The sequence below is a fragment of the Rhynchophorus ferrugineus genome, unplaced genomic scaffold (genome assembly GCF_030347505.1).
Source record: "Rhynchophorus ferrugineus isolate W39M unplaced genomic scaffold, kcgeb_rfMv2 rfM2, whole genome shotgun sequence".
Taxonomy (NCBI): Eukaryota; Metazoa; Arthropoda; class Insecta; order Coleoptera; family Curculionidae; genus Rhynchophorus; species Rhynchophorus ferrugineus.
In genome coordinates, this window is record NW_027472581.1 from 20,853,781 (window position 1) to 20,875,783 (window position 22,003).

Consider the following 22,003-nt stretch of genomic DNA (forward strand, 5'->3'; position numbering starts at 1 on the left):
TACGGTGGTGAGGAAGCAATTCGAAGCCCATATCATGGATTTTTGATATGGTACATTGTCTTGGTTAAGCAGCACTTTATTTCCTTCAAATACGGCTGTTTTTCGATGATTTCGTCCTTCAAACGGTCAAATAGCGCTATGTAATAATCTCTGTTGATGGTCCTTCCTTTTTCAAGGTAGTCAATGAAAATTATTCTATGTGCATCCTAAAATACAGATGCCATAACCTTGCCAGCCAACTGTTGCGTTCTCCCATGTTTTGGAGCGGGTTCATCGTGTGACTCTCGATTAGACTTCGAAGTGAAATAATGGAACCATGTTCCATCCATTGTCATATATCGACGCAAAAACTCGTGTTAATTACGCTTGATCATCTTCAAGCACTACTGGAAATCATCAACTCGTTGTTTTTGGTCAAAAGTGAGCTGGCGCGGCACTCACTTTACACAGAGCTTTCTAATACCCAAATATTCGTAAATGATTTGATGTGCACGTTCAGTTTATATCTTTAAAGTGTCTGCTATTTCATTCAGTTTCAATTTACAGTCATTCAAATTTATTTTGTGGATTTTTTTAATGTTTTCTTCGATAACAACCTCTTTTGGGCGTCCACTGCGTTCAGCGTCTTCGATGCTCATTTCACCACGTCTAAATTTAGCATATACCAATCCTTATGCTTGATTTTCCTGAGGTAGTGTCCAGAAACTCGGCGTCAAGCCAAGTTTTAGCTTCAACTGTATTATTTCCCTTCAAAAAGCGATAATTTATCAACACGCAAAATTTCTTTTTATTAATTTTTCTCGCAATAACAATAGTTGCTTCACTCAAAATGCTATAATTCACAAACTAATGATCCGACAGCTGCAAAATTTATACGCGAATCTTTTAAGGGATACGGCTAACTAAAAAATATATGGATTAATTTCTACTAGCGCCATCTATTTGTCAGTATGAATTTTGTTTTGAGAAACTAAATACCGTCTTATTTTGAAACAAAAAACAGGTACATTTTTCAACGGGGTAAAACTACAATAAAATTGAAAAGAAAGTTAAGTTGGCAGTCGTCGCACTCGGAGGGAGCAGGCCATAAATTTAATAGATTTTCGTGCAAACAAAGGACAGTGCCGTTCAATAGAGGATGTAAACTGGAACATTCGCAACCGATTCTAAACGAAAACTATATAAAGTTTATCCTGTTGCCGTTCGCTTAAGCTCTAATTACATTACGACAAAGTGATTCAGACTTAATCGTAATTATAAGAACAGCGTGATTAAATTTAATGACTTAAATAGATGACTATATCTTACAATAGATAATACGGAAATGAAATCGTAAATTTTATTTTAGCGTGATAAAATAATTATTTCCCTTTTTGTTTTAGACAGTATTAGGGATCTTTCTCCTTCGAGTGAGGAGTGTCACTTTTATTTCTCACTTAAGTCAATAAACAAAAGATTAACAAACTGAATTCTATGTATTGTTTAAATGTATATCTTCTCGACTCGGAACTAACACATGGTTTGAAAAATGCCGGGCGTAACAAAGAAAACGCGTTCTTTTTTGGACAAAACTGTATTTATTCATTAATGTAATCTCTATCAAGAGTCATACAATAATTCCACAGCCTCAAAATACTCCTGTCATCAGTTGCTGTCCACTAAAATGACGATTGTTTTGATTCTGTAGTGAAGTTATAGTTTGTTTCATTCATTGGCATATATCAATGCAAAAATTCCTCTTTGTTACGATTAACACGACCAGACACTGCTCAGAATCATCAACACATTCTTGTTTTTGGTCAACAGTGAGCAAAGGCGGCACCCGAATTGAACAGAGCTTTCTCATATCAAATGCTCATGCAATAATTTTCTATCATTCAAAATGATTTTATGGATTTTTAAAAATGTTTTTTGGTGCTATCACCTCATTTGGACGGCCACTGCGTTCTGCACCATCGGTGTCTCTACGATCACCTTTGAAGTCAGAAAAGCAAAGTTTCATTTTCGCTTCTGATGGAGCGGTGTTCTTATAACACTTTTCAAGCCATTGCTTCGCTTGAACGATAGTTTTTCCAGTCAAGGGGCAGTGTAAAATTAAAATACGAAATTGTTTTGATCCATTGTATTGAAAATAACAAAAGTAGCACCACTCTTAACACAATAACTCATAAACCTATCAGTAGAAAATTATGAAATTTTACCAGCTTTTGAACGTTAGTACTGACTGAAAAAGTAGTTAATGCAATAAAACCAGCGCCATCTTTGTGTTAGGCTCGGGAGTTTTCAGCCCATATGCTACTCCCCGAGTCCTTAGAGATTAGTTTTGTTGTATTCAGACTCCAAACGGTTTGTTGTCCATATATTAATATTATTTGTAGTAGAGTACTTGGTCTTATATAGGTGTAGTAGTCTAGATTCCTATTTCCAAAAAGCCAAACTGTCCCTTTATATGTTGAAATTATTTAATCTGTATCAAACTTTAATTGAGTATATACCAAGGCTTGTTCTGGTAGATTTGTACATTATTATATTGTCACTCACGATATAACCCCTTAACTGTATACCAAGTATTGTTTTTGGCACTTGGTGGTAAATCAAAATATTTTTATTGGTTTTCCGGATATTCTGCCAAGAGGCCATCAATCGATAACCTCTACTTTCTCCCATCTTTCAGGCAATTTAAGGATTCCATCTCGAAAGAACGATGTATATTTTGAAGTTAATCACGAATTGGCCTATTTTCAGGTATCTTCATAAGAAGGGAAGCTCTACACAGATAGATCACGGAATAAATGGTCATCAGAATAAGCAATGTCTTGAGAATACGGCGGGTGGGGTTTTAATATACCCAAGTATGTTTTCACTGGATTTGCAACATGCTATAATTCTTCGCTTGTATTTTAGCCCTTTTTGTTAATTGGTCGTTACAAACACATCAATTGTTTTCTATACCGAATCCCATTGTAGGTTTGAGCAGCTCATGGATATTCGACTTTGCCGTTGATGGTGATGCATGACCAGGTAGTTTCCATGATATTTCTCGCTTTGTATTACCGTAATGGATTTACTTTTCATCGCCAGTAACAATTCTTCACAATACAAAAAGCTTTCCAATTTTGCCGTTGAAACAGCATATCAGACATCACCAAACGCCTTTAAATATCTCTTGAGTTTGGTTAATATGGCGCAATATATCCAAAATTTGAAATCATTCCCATCGTTCTGGAAGGAATTGGGAATGATTTCTTACGTTACTCCCAACAATTATGCATATTTTTGCGATTTACATGAATCATGTTCGAACAATACCTTGAAATCATCGTCATAAATTTTGTTTCCTCTCTCGAACATTCTTTGGCTACGATGTGAAAATAATGACTTTCAAAACGTCCGAACCAGTGTTCTCATGTTTAAATCGATTGGGCATTGTTGGAATAAGCTTCACATAACATTCTATGGCCTTTGGTCGCCTTTTTCTTTAAATTTAAATAAATAAATAAAACTACCTGCAAAGACGATTTATTCGGTACCAATTCACATTTTCAACGTACTGAGAAATTATTTCTTCACGCTTAAACGAAATGACGAATAATGAATAGTGTCAGTGAGGCTTCAATATGAGGTTGGTTACAAATTCACTGGATGCTTAATGTACTGTAAGACAATATGTTTTAAATACTTTAAAATTAATTTATAGATCACATTATCATGCCAGTTAAGTTTAATTTTTTATGACAGTTGCGGTAATAGTCCTTCGGTTAAATTCTACTAAGCGAATATACATTTAAAACTCATTTGTCGAATCAGCTTATTAATTCTCATTAATATTTTTACATTAATAAATAGTAACATAATAGTGACTATAAAGTAAGTTTTATTTTTACTTGGAAAAGTGGGGTTTCCTTCGCCTATAGGTTTTCTTTATTGCATTTTAAGACTTTGTAGGCCTTCTATCTAATTTTTTATGTGACGCTTCTACCAGTCCGTATTCACATTTCTTATCACCCACTCATTTCTAAATCTGGATAGGATACTATTTATTAATTTTCGATGGTATATACTTGTGCACCAATGCGTTGTCTTGGTCAAAAGGTTCAAAGAATAATGCTTAATCAGCATAACAAAAATATGTTATAAAATGTTTGTACACAAACTAAATTACTCAGCTTGATGAAAAGCTCACAGTGATCTACAAATAGGTGACAGTTGGTAAAAATGTTTTTAAAGTTACTGAGCGGGAAAATAAAAAAATCAGTAGCTTATCAAACTACCATCGTCCATTACTCAAATTTTCATATATTTTAAAGTTAGTTATTTCCCATGGAAGCTAAATTTTTCGAGAGAATGTTGTTTATGTTGTTCCTGTGCTAGTTTACCTGTTTCGAGTTTATTTCTACTTGGGCAATTTCACATTGTCCTAAGATATGTGGGTGCTTAAAACAGGCATTGAAATGACATGGTGACGTGATAGTTTCTGTTCAAGTTATTTTATATAATTTAAAAATGTTTAAATATTTTTATTAAAATATGTAAATTATGTTTAAATTAATTTGTAATTAAGTGCAAATTAAGGTGAAAAACAATGATTAAAATACATTATAAGGACAACTGCAAGGGTGTCTTCCCTGAATAAATACTGATTTGCAGCAGCGAAGAAAATATTCTCATCTCAAAGGAAGTCGTAATATTTGAAAAAGCCTTTGCTTCTAAATATTTTATGTTTACTTCCTCGAAAGAAGACTAATTAAATCAAAATTAAAACTCAAGCAAACATTTTAAAAATTTTGTTGCGCATAAAAAATTAACTTAAAAGCTTCTGAAAAAAATTTAGTCTCTCCAGTAATGTAGCTTTTTCTTGTTTTTTTTTTGCCTCCCTGGCCAGAGCAAATTTATTCGCGTTATCGATCGCGAAATCCCAAAAAAATCTCGGCAGATAAGGAATGTTTTTAATTAAAAAATTGTAATTAAGGCTCAAAGCAATTTTTATCAAATATTTACCCTAATTATAAAGTAAATAACAGTGCTGTATTAACTTAACTGCTCATTAAAAATGATGAGAATTTGTTAATGTCATACTTATTTTTCTCGATGAACCAAGGTAAAGGTAGAAGTAGAGGTATTTTTTATAACTTCTTCCTAAGATTACATGAATACCTTTTGTACGTGTATATTTTAATACGGAAGTTTCTATATTAGGCATATGAAATTGGTCGGATCAATTAATTGCTTCATTAATTTTACTAATTAAGCTGCGAAAATAAGCTTTTATATCTTTTAATGAGATCCTGCTTTATTAAAGGTTTTTATATATTTTTTTTATAAACTGATTTTACGTTTCCCATTCAATTGAGGTTTTGAATAAGGTTTATGTCTAGCCGAACTTTGGACATAAAATTATTGAGAAAATAAACTCAACGAAAAATTATATACTTAAATATTATTTAGCGATGTTGCATCTAAAGAGTTTGGAATCTAATTCGTAGAGGTGACTTCTGATCTAATAGTAGAATATTTTAACAGATTAATTGAAAAGTTCCTGGCCTGACACATGAAATTTTGTTATTGTGAAAAAAATGGTTAAAAAGGAATATCACATGTTTATATAATCTTGCTTTTTGAAAGGAAAAAATACAGTTGCAGCAAAAACTTAACTTGATGCAGAGTTTTTGGACACTGCCCCAGGAAAATCAACCATCAAGGATTGTTATGCTAAGTTTAGACTTGGTGAAATGATCATCGAAGGCGGTGAACGCGGTGGACGCCCAAAAAATTTTGTTGCCGACAAAAACATCTAAAAAATCCACAAAATGATTTTGAATGACCGTAAATTGAAATTGAATAAAATATCAGACACTCTAAAGATATCAACTAAACGTGTACATCATATCATTCATGAATATTTGGGTATGAGAAAGCTCTGTGCAAAGTGGGTGCCGCGCGAGCTCAGTTTTGAACAAAACAACGACGAGTTGATGATTCGGATCAGTGTTTGAAGATGATCAAGCGTAAGAAACCCGAGCTTTTGCATCCATATGTGACAATGGATAAAACATGGCACCATCATTTCACTCCGAAGTCCAATCGACAGTCATCCGAGTGGACTGCACATGATGAACCCGCTCAAAGCGTGGAAATGGTTTGGTTTGGTATGCAAAAAAGGAAGAACTATCATTACATAGCGTTATTGGACCGTTTGAAGGTCGAAATCGCCAAAAAACGGCCGCATTTGAAGAAAAAGAAAGTGCTGCTTCACCAAGACAATGCACCGTGTCACAAGTCAATAAAAGCGATGACAAAAATCCATGAATTGTACTTGAAATTGCTTCCCTGTCCACCATTTTCCATATCTGGCCAACAGCGACTATTTCCTGTTCTCACATGTTACCCAAAGAATACTTGCTGGGAAGAAATTTTCGTCGAATAAGGAGGTGATCGCCGAAACTGAGGCCTATTTTGAAGCAAAGGACAAATCGTACTACAAAAATGGTATCGAAAAGTTGGAGGGTCGCGCCTTGAAGGGAATTATGTTGAATTAAAAAAAATTGCTAAAAAAAATGTGTTTTACTATGGTAGGCCGGGGACTTTTCAATTGACCTGTTAATAATGTGTATTTAATTCCTAGCAGAACAGAAAATATTTATATATAAACAAAATCGATTCAAAGGATATAAAATCCTGCTTTAAATTACCACGATATATATAATTTTCTTAATAATATTCTATTATTCCATCTCTATTGATCAATACTATCTATTATTGAAAGTGTGGTATAAAAAGTGACACAACCTACCCTAACTGTTATATTTGAGGTTTCTGATCTGTACATAAAATAGCAGTTTTAATATTATTAAATTATTCAGTGTTGGGAAAGGCTCGGAATTGTATCTTCAGAGCAGATCGGACTCACGACCAAAGAATTTTACCGGTTAGTCGGAAGATACTCCCAGCTCGACTTAAAATCATAGGGATTGGTTGATCAGTCAATTATAAATCATATTTAGATTTCTAAAGTTGAAATATGGTTTTGCATTGAGACATCATATCAACTGGTACTTCAACGATGTCAAAACAAAGTTCTTCAATTGATTACCAATGCTTATTGCTACATAGCCAACTAAGAACTAGAGAATGAGCTCTACATTAACTAGATTTACGAAATTATCGAAGATATCGCCCTAAAACATGAAATAAGGTTACTAAATCATAGCACCGTAGAGGCAACATACTGTGTACTAGTATTTAATCTAAATTTTATCGTAAGTAACTAATTTAATTTTAATTTAGGAAGTACATACTGATTCATTTATTCCACTCTTTTGGTCCATATCTTGTCTGTTTTATATTGATGCAATTATAATAGAACAATAGTAATAACTTAATTTTATAAATTAATATTGTAATAAGCACATCTAATGTTTGATTTCTAACATATTTTAAAATTTATGGCGACTCTGTTTTGTTATATCCCAGTTTGTGATTTGTGTTATAATGATTTTGATTTCAATAAGGATAAACGGTCTGAAGAACAAAACAGGCTCGAAGACACTGATTAGCGAGGAGCTGGTGAGCGAAGAACCTCAAACTTTGTAAGGGGTTTCATAGAGCTTATCAGTTGATGAGACAACTGTTCCCAGATGTTTACATACGATAGGGGAGACTTTTCAGATATTATGTATGATTTTATTGATGAATTGATTTATCGGAAGACCGGAAGTCGTTCAGCGCAAAAGTCGTCCACTTTGCTTTTTAAACACAGCCGTAGAAATGTTGCAAGCAACTGCTTATATGGTTAGAGCCTTCAGCTCATACGCGGAGGTCGTGAGTTAGATTTCCGGCGGGGTAACGACTTTTTGTTGTTGTACCAGGTTGCTTAGAATATTTGTCGAATCGCCTAGGTTAATTAGCGGACCTCGAGGCCTGAAGTGTTCCTTATTTTCAATAATTGTTTCTTTATTTCTGTTCTCCTCATAGGGGGTTTTCTTGGCCTACCCATCGTAGTATTTAATAAAATAACTACATAAATTATTGAGCAAATATCTAACACTAAATAGAGCAAAATAAAATATTTATAACAAAAAATTGAACCGACGTCGAAAAATAAATAAGGATCTCACTAAAAATTATAAAATAATAAGACTTAAATTTTTTACACAAAAAAAACTTTTAAAATAAAATATGTAAATAATAATCATGTAATAACTAAATAACAATAAATAAAAGCCTTATTTATCTACCACTTTTACCTATCTACTATACGTATTTTATATTCTACTATATACACACAATTTAGCTTAATACCTACCTAAACCCATTTATGTATTCACTTTAATAGGGGTGCTGAGCCCTAACAATAGAAAAATAATAATATAATTTTGTGAGATATACAAAAAATTAAATTTCGAACTAAACAAATATAATTCGTTGCTTATTTGATTATTACATAAAAAGCATTCTTTGTTTTTCTAATTTTAATAAGAAATAATTCAAACTATAACTACATACTACGGTTAAAAAAATGTACTGAAAGTTGTTTGTATACATATTGATACTATATTACATAATATATGTAATATTAAAAACTGATTATATTGTAAAATAGGAATGAAAATAATCCTTTGAAGTTTTTCGCAAAGCTCGAGAAACATGCCGGAAAATAGAAAAACATCCAATTGTTAACGATAAAGGCATCCAGATTACACATATTTGAAACTTTTTGGATAGGGGTCCCCTATAAATGTTCGGAAGCATTTCGTTCATGCAAAATCATGCGGTCTATCAAAGTTTCATTTTAAAAGGAATTTTGATCCATAAAGGCATTCTCGGTTTCTTGGCAGAATCTATTATATGCCAATATGGCTCCGGAAAACTTCAAATTCATTTACTTAGAATTCCGCCGAGCGAGCAATATCACTTCGGAAATTTTTATGTGGCCGGCGTATTTGGTGGAGAGAAAAAAGAATCATCGACGTTGTTTTAAGGGAACTGCAAGCTCGGAAATATTTTTCAGTCATTGGATCAATACTAAAAACAAACTGCCATTAAATATATGTCTCTTATAATATCTTAATTAAATAAAACATTTATATAATTCGAAAATGAAAATTTTTGTTGACTGTTGTTTGTACATAAGATTGGGCGAAGGCGATATTCTAGTCTAGATATACGAAAAAATCGTTCTTTTTAAATATTTTCAAAGCTTAACCATTTACAAGTATGCTGAATATCATCCTTAGAGGATTTTTTCAATACTTAAATTATTTTCGAAGATATAACTTCTTTTTTTATAACTTCTTAATTAGGTACGCTTAGCACAATCTTAATTATACATTAATTTATTACTACTTTTCATTTATACTTGGATTAATATAATACATCAATATGTATTCCTCAATGAAGATATAACGGTTTACTGTTTTTCTCGATGGTTACTTATTTTATGACAGTTGACATATTTACTCAAGTTTTACACTACTCACGATTACTTGATATCTGGAATGTCTCATGTGGTCAGTAAATTGTTTTACCGATTTATTTTCTATCCCAATATTACACAGTTTCTAAACTAACTTCTATCTAATCTCCTAATCTAGATCTCTGATAATGAGCCTAACAGTCGCATTTTATTTTTCGAGGGAGTTTTATCAAAAAATGTTTTATATTAAAATCCGTCTCATGTAGTGACAGTTTATGGATGTATTTGATTTTATACAGTCACATTCATTCTGCATAATAAAAGCTACAGAGTCAATGATTAATTAGGTTATCAATCCATTTCCTGATGCTCAGTAATTAATAGTTAATCAATTTTTGTAACTAATCACAAGTGAAACAATTGTTGTTTTTATCCAATACTTTAGCTCACAAAAGGCATCAATTTAAAATCTTACCTAAATTCTGACACCACCTTTAGTATGAGAATTGTTCAGTTCAGTTGAAGTTACAGTGTATTTAATATCATGTAATTAAGCGCATGTGATAATTAAATATTTTCACGAGATTTCGCCAAATATGTTTAGCTCAACTGTAAATTATGGCGAAATGACCAAAACCTAGTTTAGTAACTAGGTGGATGCCCAATTCCTCAAACAGGGATGTGAAAACCTCGGCATTCGTCTTCATGGCAGATTAAATTGGAAATGGCACGTTGAATAAAAAGCAGAGCAGATGACATAAAATCAAGGAGATAGATTTAGTTATACTATAATGCCTATATAAACTTATGGGGTGAACTGAAATATTAAACCAATTTGTAATTCAGCGATACTAAAACACAGAACTATTAATAAAAGTTATGACTGGCAAAATAGAATCTATAATTATTCCAAGGTTTAGCCTTTCCATCAGCTTTTGTTGTCTCTACACTGTATTTATTATCATTTATTGCCGTAAGTGACCAACGTACCATTCTGAAATAACCATGTTTCATCTAAATATACAAATTTATATAATAATTCTTCCTTGATTTTGTTATATGTCTTTAAAAGTTGTATTCTTCTAAAAGCAACGTCTGGAAGTTCCATAAATCCCTTCGTGTATCATCTGCGTTACCTTTACACAACTTATATTCTATATTACAAATTCTATATTACCCCACACTGTATTCTAAATCCCTCAAATAGCTGCGTATTTTTTCAGCTTTCTATGGATACTTTCGACTGACAATTTTCTCTGAAATAATTTGATTAAATTATATTTCGATTGGAGAAACTACTTCTCTAACACATTATACAGACAAGAGGGGGCCCCCATTATTTCGTGCCTGTTCGAAATAACTGATTAGAGACGCAATCAGATTGACTAGGTAACGGCTTCGACATTTTAAGCTGAAGTAATAATAAGCGGCGATTTGAAATTTATTAAAAGAAAGATTTAAAACAACGCTTGCCGGTTTAGAACCCGTAATTATAATATTTTGAAGAATTTTGTAGACATTTTACAAACGGACGTATTCTGCTGGCTCGTTCGATTACAAGTTTGAACTAGTCAAACTACTTTCTATATCTTTTTAAATAAAATAAAATGAGAAGGAAAATATTGTCTGACTGTAAATCGCATTTACAACTTTCGACAGCTACACATTGATGACGTGCGTCACTACTGTTTTGTAGAGACTATAATTTAGCTAATACATACTAACGTATTTATTTCACACTAGCCCTGTATCTATATACAATTATGCAAGGGCAACAGAACAATAGTAATTAATTAAATTAATAAGCCGGCTTGGTGGCGCAGTAGTAAAGGCGATGGGAAGGTCCTCCTACTGTTGCGATAGCCACGGGTTCGAATCTTGCTGGGGCATGATCGTAAATGTATGTTTGTGATTGTTTAAAATTTGTGAATGTTCTAGGCAAGAGTGTAAAATCCGACAAGGAAAATGATCCCAGTCATGCCAGTAACCAGGCTGGGTAAGACCGGATGTCTTCTGGGATGATTTCTAAAGTTAGTCACTCGCCAGTCGGTAGGCTTAATGCTGAGGACCGTGGTTCGGAGCCCACGTTAAACTTTAGGCCCAGTCCAGAGAAACCCATAGTTGGTAAAAGGGGACTTTAAAATATATAAAAAAAAATTAAAACAAAGATGTAAATTAAAAAAGGAGATTCCACATCATCCAATAGAAAGAACTCTGCTTGACCTTGCTTCACTTATAGAAAGGGAATATATTTCTACTGTAAATTATGACTGAAACAATTAAAGATAAACCTATTTTTGATTGTATTACGGTAGAAAATAAAATAAAAGCATAAATAAAGAGATGAAGACTTGAGAGTTCAAAGTTTTGCTATTTATTTGATATAAGACATATAATATGTTATGAGTCATTAAACTTTTACTCTTTGTTGATTATTGTAAGTTTAAATGATTAAATTAAGCCATCCTTTGTGTGTCCAATATGATGAATGAGAGAATATATTAACAATAAATCAGAATGCATTGTAATTCTTTATAAAATTGTCTTGTCTTTTTGCTGTATTCACCAAATAGAGCTTAATCTGAGAGGAGAAAGAAATGTGTGAATTATACGAAACTTTCGATTTTGAAATAGTGTTACAAGCTGTTAAAATCGAAGAAAACTGTTACAATATACTGACATCATTTAACAAAACATTAAGGATATATTGCTGCAAAAAATACCAACAATGCCAAGTAAATGACGCCAATATATACTATTTGATGCACAAATGTAGTGCAACAATATGCATGATAGCTTGACTGCCACACGCTTTCGAAATGATGAAGAAGCTATTGCCCAAACTAATATCGTTCTTTGGGGACTGTATTGCCATTTTGACAGAAAGATAGAAAAAAAAGTGGTAAAAAACGGTGGAAAATGTTTCTGTTAATTTATATTTACAAATTGTTCTCAACATATAACATTTTGAAGTGAAAAATCGGTCAGGATAGGATGTATATGATCAGAACACCTAGTATTTTGTTATATCAAAAAATACTTTTCTCTTTAACATCTTTAAACGTTAAACTTTAGCCTTCCAAAACCATATTCTGAGAAAAAATGGAATCCAAATATAATGTATTTTATAAATTTCTAATGAGTAAATATAGTAGTAATAATATTAATGTTTTATTTTATATTAACTTGGAACTGGAACTGAATAATATTTGTTGATTTTTTTCGTATAATGAAGCCCACTATGACACCGAATATTTAATTAATTCGAAATTAAATTCGAACGTAGTTATCGGGAGCAAACGGTCCGTATTTGTCGGAGGTCTCAAATAAAATATTAATTTGTTTCTACGGATGAGAAAAAATAAACCAATTACAAATTGATATTCCAATTTGAGAAGAATTCTATTAAAACCTAATTGAAATTATAGTCTTTGGAGCGGAACGGCAATTTACGGCTTTCAGCTCGCAATTTCTTTTAATTTGACGTTCTTTTTGACGCGTTCGGGTCGGGTCCGGAGCGTCGCTAAAAGTCACAATAAGCGAACGGTCGGTTCACGCAGTCTCCCAGCACGAAAAATTAGTATTTCATCATATTAAAAAAAGCATCGACGTTACAGATTTTTAAATGTAATTTCCAGTTTCGAGCGGGGAGTTGTGTGAAGTCCTTTTGTCTTGCATCCTTTCAGCGGTACTTATATTGTGTGATATTAGTGTTGAGAGACTTTTCACTGTCGAATGAAGCATTCGAATATTTCATTCTTTGAGTGAAACCTTTACTATAGTCTATCCAATAAAACAGTGAACAAATATCATCTAAATGGCGTCAAAACTTTGACTTTTATTAACTATTGCAGATATTATCGAAGATCTTAAACTACAATCTATTATATAGACACAATTGTTAGTAGGTTAGACTTGTCTTCTTATATTTACATTGAACTTTTTCTCAAACTATCTATCGAATCCTCTTGAGGCGTAATCCATCTAATTAACAACTGTGTACTCGAGTAATTAATTTTATTTTCACTGGAGAGCACATTTACCTTTTTATGTTTAGTTCTTGTTCTTTTTGTTGCTGTTTTTTCTTCATTCATTCTGATATCATTGTATGTATGCATAGTTTATTCTGTTACTATATGTAAACATTTGTCTTGACACTCTTCTAATAAATTTGATACACAGACATATGCATCTGCAAAACAGTTCCGGAGCGTCGCCAAAAGTCACAATAAGCGAACGGTCGGTTCACGCAGTCTCCCAGTCTCCCGCCATACATCGGCGTTACAGATTTTTAAATGTAATTTCGAGTTTTGTGCGAGGTGGTGGGGAGGTGGTTGTGTGAAGTCCTTTTGTCTTGCATCCTTTTAGCGATACTGATATTGTCTGATATCAGCGTTGAGAAAGTTTAAATGTTTAGTAATTAATTAGTTTTCACTGTTTAATGAATTATTCGAATATTTCAATCGTTGAATGAAACCTTTACTATAGTCTATCTAATAAAACAGTGAACAAATATCGTCTAAATGACGTTAAAACCTCATAATGTTACCGCATTTAGCTTTGACTTTTATTGACTATTGCAGATATTATCTAAGGTCTTAAATTACAATCTATTATATAGGCAAAATAGTTACTAGGTTAGACTTGTCTTCTTATATTTATATTGAACTCTTTCGCAAACTACCTATGGTATTCTTTTGAGGCGTAATCCATCTAATTAAAAATTATTTACCCAAGCAATGCATTTTACTTTCATTAGAGAGCGGATTTACCTGTTTATGTCTAGTTCTTGTTCCCTTTGTTGCTGTGTTTCCTTCACTCATTTTGTTGTTATTGTATTTATGCATAGTTTATTCTGTTACTATTTGGGAACATTGTTCTTGACAATGTTTGATTTAATCACTGCACTCTTCCTAATACATTTCCCACAACTGCAAAAGTTAGTGTTCATTTCTCCTCATATATTGTCCATAACAATAACTGATGCTTCCTCTAAGTTTTCTAACAGTTGATTTTTAATCCAGAACAAAAGCTTATGGTTAGTAATATATACTATTCCTCATTTTCTTTACATATTTTACCAAAATTCTCCTCCAAAAATATACTACTCGTTACAGTTAGAGTACATGCATATCAAATATAAAAATTAACTGCATAAAAAATAATACGGTAGAATTTGCTCATACTTTTTTCCTTCCTATTAGTTCTTATTAGTAAATATAAAGAACTAACATAGATATACATTATACAAATAAATAAGAAAATATAAATATACATACATAGATAGTCTACATAAAATCTAGTATGAAAATTACATTACAAAATATGCAAGAGGAATAAAAAATGTAATAATTGAAAAAGAATAAATGGATTCACGTAGTAGTAATATGTAATAATATGTTAATGTAGCAAAATATAAGTCAGAAACCATAAACTGTCCTAAAATTGATATGGAATTATTGGATATTCCATACGAAATAAGATTCCTACATTTAGCTAAATAATTTGGTGTTATTTCAATATGAGATTAAACATTCCTTTAAATGGATAAGGCTTAAGTTAAAAGTACAAAAGAAAAGCCATATATAAAAAACTTATATATAAAAACTTATTATATATAAACAACATATTATTTTTTAACTTAATATTTTAATGCATCTTTTAAAACGTACTTTAGAGCGAGAAATGCTATTAAACCAATAAATCCTTACAAATTTAAATCGCGATTTTTCAATACAAACGCGTGTTGATTAATTCTCAAAAACAAGTAATGTCACATATAGGAAAATAAATTCATGGCATGATATATTCAAACTAAAAAAACTGGATCAAAAGCAAAGAAAATTGTTCTAAATTTCTGCGTAAGAACAAGGTAAAGTTGTATTGGTAACTGTAGTGGTTAAGTTGACAGGACATTATTGCTACTGTTACGATAATCCCGTGTTCAAATTTCACGGGAATTGTAGTTTTATATTTGCGATTAATTAAATCCATAAGCAAGGGTGTTAAATCCGACAAAGACATCCTAGAAAAGCTAGTAACTCCAGGTCGTGTAAGGCTGGACGTATTCTGAAATGGTCTATAAGATGGTCACTCGTCAGCCGGTAGTAAAATAATCCGTTATAAAGTAAAGTAAAATATCGGAAACAAAAATAATCCAAGTGGATAACGTGACAAAAAAATCCATCCATACATATGTTATGTAAAAGATGCCCTAACTATCCCGCCATCTGGTTTAAAACTACTTGAATGTTGAACAAGTGAGACGAGTACGTCTGTTTTCTAATAGACAATTTTTAGTAACCCTCGGAGTCGCTTCGTATCGCCTTTCAACAATTTCTCTTTTCTTCCTGTAAAATAAAATCGCTTTTTAAGTAACGTAACAGTTTTTTTGTTTAATACCATTCCACAAACTAAAGCTCTATCCTATAATTAAACAATATTCTATAAAGAAAACCGAAATATAATTAAACATACTATTAATTAATATATTGAATATCATGTAATATTTTATAAACTGTAACAAAGCTATAATAGAAATACAGAAAAATATTTTCAAAAGAATTTGCTAGTAATTTAACTACCTATCATAACTATAGAAATTATGTAATTATTGATGTCCAACAAGTTATAACGAGCACTAACTAATATTAAACTGAGAAAATATCTAAGATTATGTAAAACACCAATATTTTGGTTCTACTGTCTTATCTGTATGGATACTAAGAACAAATAATTTACAGGTTATGGCATTTTTAGATAAAAAATTAATAAACCTATGTTACATCAGGAAGAAAATATAAATCAAGACAAGACATCCACTATAGTTTTTCAATACCTACTCTACTAACTATTAAAATTTGAATGAAAATTCGTAGGATTCTTTTAAAATAATTGGAACATCATTCACGTCCTGAAACACGACCTAAAATGAATATTTCAATCATCGAAATTGCAACACATCGCCTAGATTGCGCAACAAGGGCGAAGTGTAAATGGGCCATGACGAGAATGTGACCGGGGAGACCCTCCCAGGTCGAAAACAGTGCCGCAACACCGTCGGAATGTCTTACCTGACCCTTTCCTTTTTCCACTCTTGGAAATAACTTCAAACGAGATCGATAACTTGATTTCCTCGAGTTTTGATATTACGAAACATTAATTAAAACTGAAGAATACAAGGAATGCGATAAGGTTTAGAGCCGTGTTTCGTTATTTAATTAAATGATATTAATCGAAAAGATGGAGGAGGATGGAGGATTATCCATTGAACAATCAAATATTAATGTTTAACAATTAAACGGGCATATCAAAATTTAAGAATGGTTTGTTTGTTATGGACTTTAATAAACTTGCCGAATCCTCGAGCCTTGGATTTTAATTACTGACACTTGTTTATTGTTCTTGTTTTTAATAAGAACGACGATTAAAATGTTCCATTTACTTCGCTTTTTTTTATATAAAACATAAAGTAATGAGAATCGTAGCAGATATAATCTACCAAATCGGTATTTTAATACCCGCATTTTGTTCAGTATTATTTCCCTAAATAACAATTTAATTTATTATGTTTATATACAGTATAAATTATGCTTTGGGAAAGTTAAAAATGGAGATTCGTATGATGAATACTTTCGGAAAACTTATGCTCAGTATAATGTACGCTGATTGAAATATGCCCACAGTGTTAATTTGTCAGAGAAGTGGATAAAAACCTTGTGAAACTGGGTCTGCTTTCAATCAACCAAAGCTTGGGCCTACACCTACGGTTTCAACAAAAGGAAATTTTGGTTGATTGATTGGTGTACCTATTGCAAATCTACAACCATTTTCATTCTAAAGCTCTTATGTAAAAAATCTAGCTATTTGTCGCAATTAACTCAAAACAAATATTGCAAATTTAGTGTTCTTTAGGTCATTATATTTTTAACTGCGTTATCGATAGATGAAAAGCATTTGAAAAGTATTATATTTAAAATGTAAAACCCATAGATATTTTTTGAGAATATTCTAGTCTATTAATTTGATAAAGTTGATTTTTTAATATTTTTGCAATTTATAAATAAACCCTTACATATATTATATATTACCTTTAAAAGGGTTTTTCAATATTTATGTTATTTTTGGAAACTTGTTTATCAAAGTAAAATAAAGCTATCTATCTATCTATCTTTTTAAATTTGTTTTAACCCCCACTTTGTGTGATATAAGAAAACATGAACAGAACTCGTTAACAGTTAATAAACGTTTTGGTTATTTCTGTTTTAATATCTGTAAACATTTTAGCAATATACTTCAACTGTATTTTCCGTCCCTCAACATCTTTTATCAGAACAATTTTAGCGTTTCAGACACTGATATTCTTTATGATTTACTCCATGTCTATTGGTTGAAGTATTTTTTTTAATCCAACCGCCATCAGTTGCTGATACCATTACAAAGTGTTTTTTTTTTCTGAAATGTTTTACCTTTTATTTTGGAACATAACTAATGCAATTAGCATATTAAAGCGCTAAATTATCACTTGTTGTTAGTGATATTTCATTAGTTTTCATTGAATTGTAAGTAGATTTAACTGCAATATCAATTCCCAATTAATTTTGATATATCTATGTGACGTATCTTGTTTCATGTGAGTTTGTTTATAGTTCTAACTGATAATTAAACATCAGATAATTCGAACCGTGAAAACGGTATATCCAAACTTTTTTCAAAATCACTGTAATTGAATTTGTAAATATTGTATTTCGCTCGTAAATACAATTAAAGCCGTCCATTAAAATATTAAATTAATAAATAATGTATTTGCTATGCAGCATATCAGATTATAACAAGTTATGTGAACAATTTTGACGATACGATAGAAGAATGTAAGTTATAAAATGTTAGGGTTTCGGAGTAACCCATAATACAAAAATTAATAATATAATTTTGTGACATATAAAAAAAATAAAAAAATTAATTACCAACAAAACAAATCTAAATTAATACTCTTTGGGTTCGGCACCGACTTGAAAGTGATCAGTTGGTAATAATTAAAATAATATTGTAAATAGATAAATAGGTTTAAGTAGGTATTAAGCTAAATTGTGTGTATAGAGTAGAATATAAAATACATGTAGTAGCGAGGTGAAATATGGTTTTTGTTTATTTTTATTTAGACATTACAACGATTATCATGTACATATCTAATTTTAAAATGTTTTTTTTTGTGTTAAAAATCTAAGTTTGATTATTATATAATTTTTAGTGAGTTCCTTATTTATTTTTTGAAGTTGGTTCAATTCTTTTCTTAAAAATATTTTAAAAATTTTATTAGCCGGCTTGGTGGCGCAGTGGTAAAGGCGATGGGATAGTCCTCCTATTGTTACGGTAGCCGCGGGTTCAAATCTTGCTAGGGCATGGTCGTAAATTTATGTTTGTGGTTGTTTAAAATTGGTGAATGTTCTAGGCAAGAGTGTAAAATCCGACAAGGAAAATGATTCCAGTCACGCCAGTAACTAGCCTGGGTAAGATCGGATGTCTTCTGGGATGATTTCTAAAGTTGGTCACTCGCCAGTCGGTAGGCTTTAATGCTGAGGACCGTGGTTCGGAGCCCACGTTAAACTGTAGGTCCAGTTCAGATAAACCCATAGTTGGTAAAAGGAGACTTTAAAATATATATAAAAAAAATACAAAGATATTTTTAGATGCCGCTTCACTACAACATCTATATCCCCGAAAATAAGTTATATTTAAATAATCCTTTTAAGAGCTTTATAAACATGAAAAAAGAAATAATTTAATAAATACATATTTTTAAGCAATTAATTTGAAAAATTATTTCTTTTATATTTGCAATTTAAGGTTTACCATTTCTATTACAGTTATTTATTAATTTATTTATTTGGGCTATTACCCACAATCTGCAGTTATTTCAAACTTTCGAAATATTTTTTAATTTATATTTCAATAATCTACGGTATACGTAACAATAAGAACGAATATGTATTAAATAATGTATATAATATAAGCATAAATTTTTGCTGTTTGACATTATGGCTATATATATTGAACATACAAACATATATATAGTAGAAGCAACTATAAAATATAAAATTTTCTATGTAACGTAATTTTACACCGTTATGTATTTATCATGAAATCATCTTATTCTTCTATAAACTTTTATATAACATTCGCCATACTGGTTTCGACTCTTCAAATATTATAATTTTGTTGAAGAAAATCAGAGATAGTTTGGACCGGTCACAAAAATTTGAAGATGAAGAAATGCAGGTATAATTTGCGTCAATATCCCCGCCACATAACTATCAACAATTAGATATGGACCACGTCATGGGAGTGGTTCAGGAGCAATTCAATTTGGTGATATGTGGAGTCACGATGAGTCATATATCAAATTTCCAGTATGCATATCTTTAATAATACTTCAGTACCAGAAAGGAGTCATTTTTTCAATAAGTTAGGAATAGACTGTTAGCTTTATACATTTCTTAGGTAGAGGAATTATGTCCTTCGGATATCTGCTTGCAAAGGTCCAAAAAAATGTTTCAAACTATGATGATAAAAATATTTTGCACATCTTTTGCATCATATTTTATATGTTGCATAGCAAATATATTATTTATTAATTTAATATTTTAAATGGCGACTTTAATTGTATTTACGAGCGAAATTCAATATTTACAAATTCAATTACAGCGATTTTGAAAAAAAAATCGGATATGCCGTTTTCACGGTTCGAATTATCTGATGTTTAATTATCAGCTAGAACTATAAACAAACTCACATGAAACAAGATACGTCACATAGATATATCAAAAATTAATTGGGAATTGATATTGCAGTTAAATGTATTTGCAATTCATTGAAAATTAATGAAATATCACTAACAACAGGTGATAATTTAGCGCGTTAATATGCTAATTGCATTAGTTATGTTCGAAAATAAAAGGTAAAAAATTTCAGAAAAAAACACTTTCTAATGACATCAGCAACTGATGGCTGCTGGATTAAGAAAAAATACTTTAACCGATAGACATGAAGTAAATCATAAAGAATATCAGTGCCTGAGGCGCTAAAATTGTTTTGATAAAAAGATGTTGAGGGACGGAAAATACCATCGGAGTGTAGTGATAAAATTTAAAGATATTAACACAGAAATCACCAAAACGGTTATTAACTGTTAACGAGTTTTGTTCGTGTTTTTTTATATCACACAAATTGGGGGTTAAAACAAATTAAAAAAAAAATATTGTTTTAAAATTTAGCTTATTTCAATCATAATTTACTAGGCGTATTCGTTTAATTAGACACAAGCACATTTTTAGTATATGGTTCTTTAGCGGAAAGAAAAAAATGAAAACCATTTGCTGCTCTCAAATCCATATTATTATCGCAAAAAGCAATATATGTTCGGTTTTTCATATTTAAACTTTTCTGTTAGGTATAATAAAGCGTCATATATCGTCCAAATTAGAATAGTTTCATGCTGAAATCACTGAATGTAAGTTTCAACAACAATAGTACAATTTTATACAAATTAATACAATAGAGTTACTAAAAAATACATCTATTTTACGATGCTTGTGCTGTCAATAATTGTCAATATTATAAGAGAAACTATTTTAACTTACTTATACAATGGGTCACATACAGTGGAATTACACTGACTAGAAATTTATTAGTGATTATCTATGATATTTATTCCCATCTGTCAATAATTTTACTAATGTCCTTTTCTCTTTTTGTTTCAGGTGAGATACATCAGTTTCCATCATATTGGACCAGCTGTTGTGTGACTTAAAATTATATATGTTTAGACTTTATTCAAATATTGACTAAGCAATATAAATATACTTTTACATTTTATAAATTGTAAATAAATCATTAATAAATATCTTACAAATTAAATTATACGCAATAGTTATGATATGACTAGGCAAGCGGAAATCAATTAAATATTAATTAAAATCTTACTAAAGCAACATGATTATTCATTTCTGATCTTGAAGACTAGGTTGACACTTATTACAAAAGTAATTTAATAAGATTCTTAGAGAAAGCGATGTATTCAGCATATGTTAGTTATAGTTATTGTTATTTTTAATTATAGTTAGTATTATTATTTTGGTTACACCTTTTTATGGAGAGGGCTATTATTTAAAATGCAAAATCACATAGAGATAACGTCTTAGGAAATTGTTTTAAAAAATGGAAAATGGACATAAGTAACATGACCTATATAAGGCCAAAATAGATATAGAATTAGCTATATAAAACCATAATATATGCTGATTCTTTATATGCAATTATTAGATTAATAGATTAGATTAATATTGCATATATTCACCCAAAACGTAATTACTGCTTCTTTGCTTATTTATTAATTATAAACTGTATATATATTTTTACGTTATCTTAAGTAAAAAACGGTTACGGTTAGCATGCCCCAACCATAATTCTATATGTGAAACGTAATGTCTACTATTCAAATGTGTCGTTAAAATTTCAACTTTTATTATAAAGAACATCCTGTTAGTCCGTAAAACGCTTGAGAATGCGGAGTTGCTGGAGTGATTGGGTAAA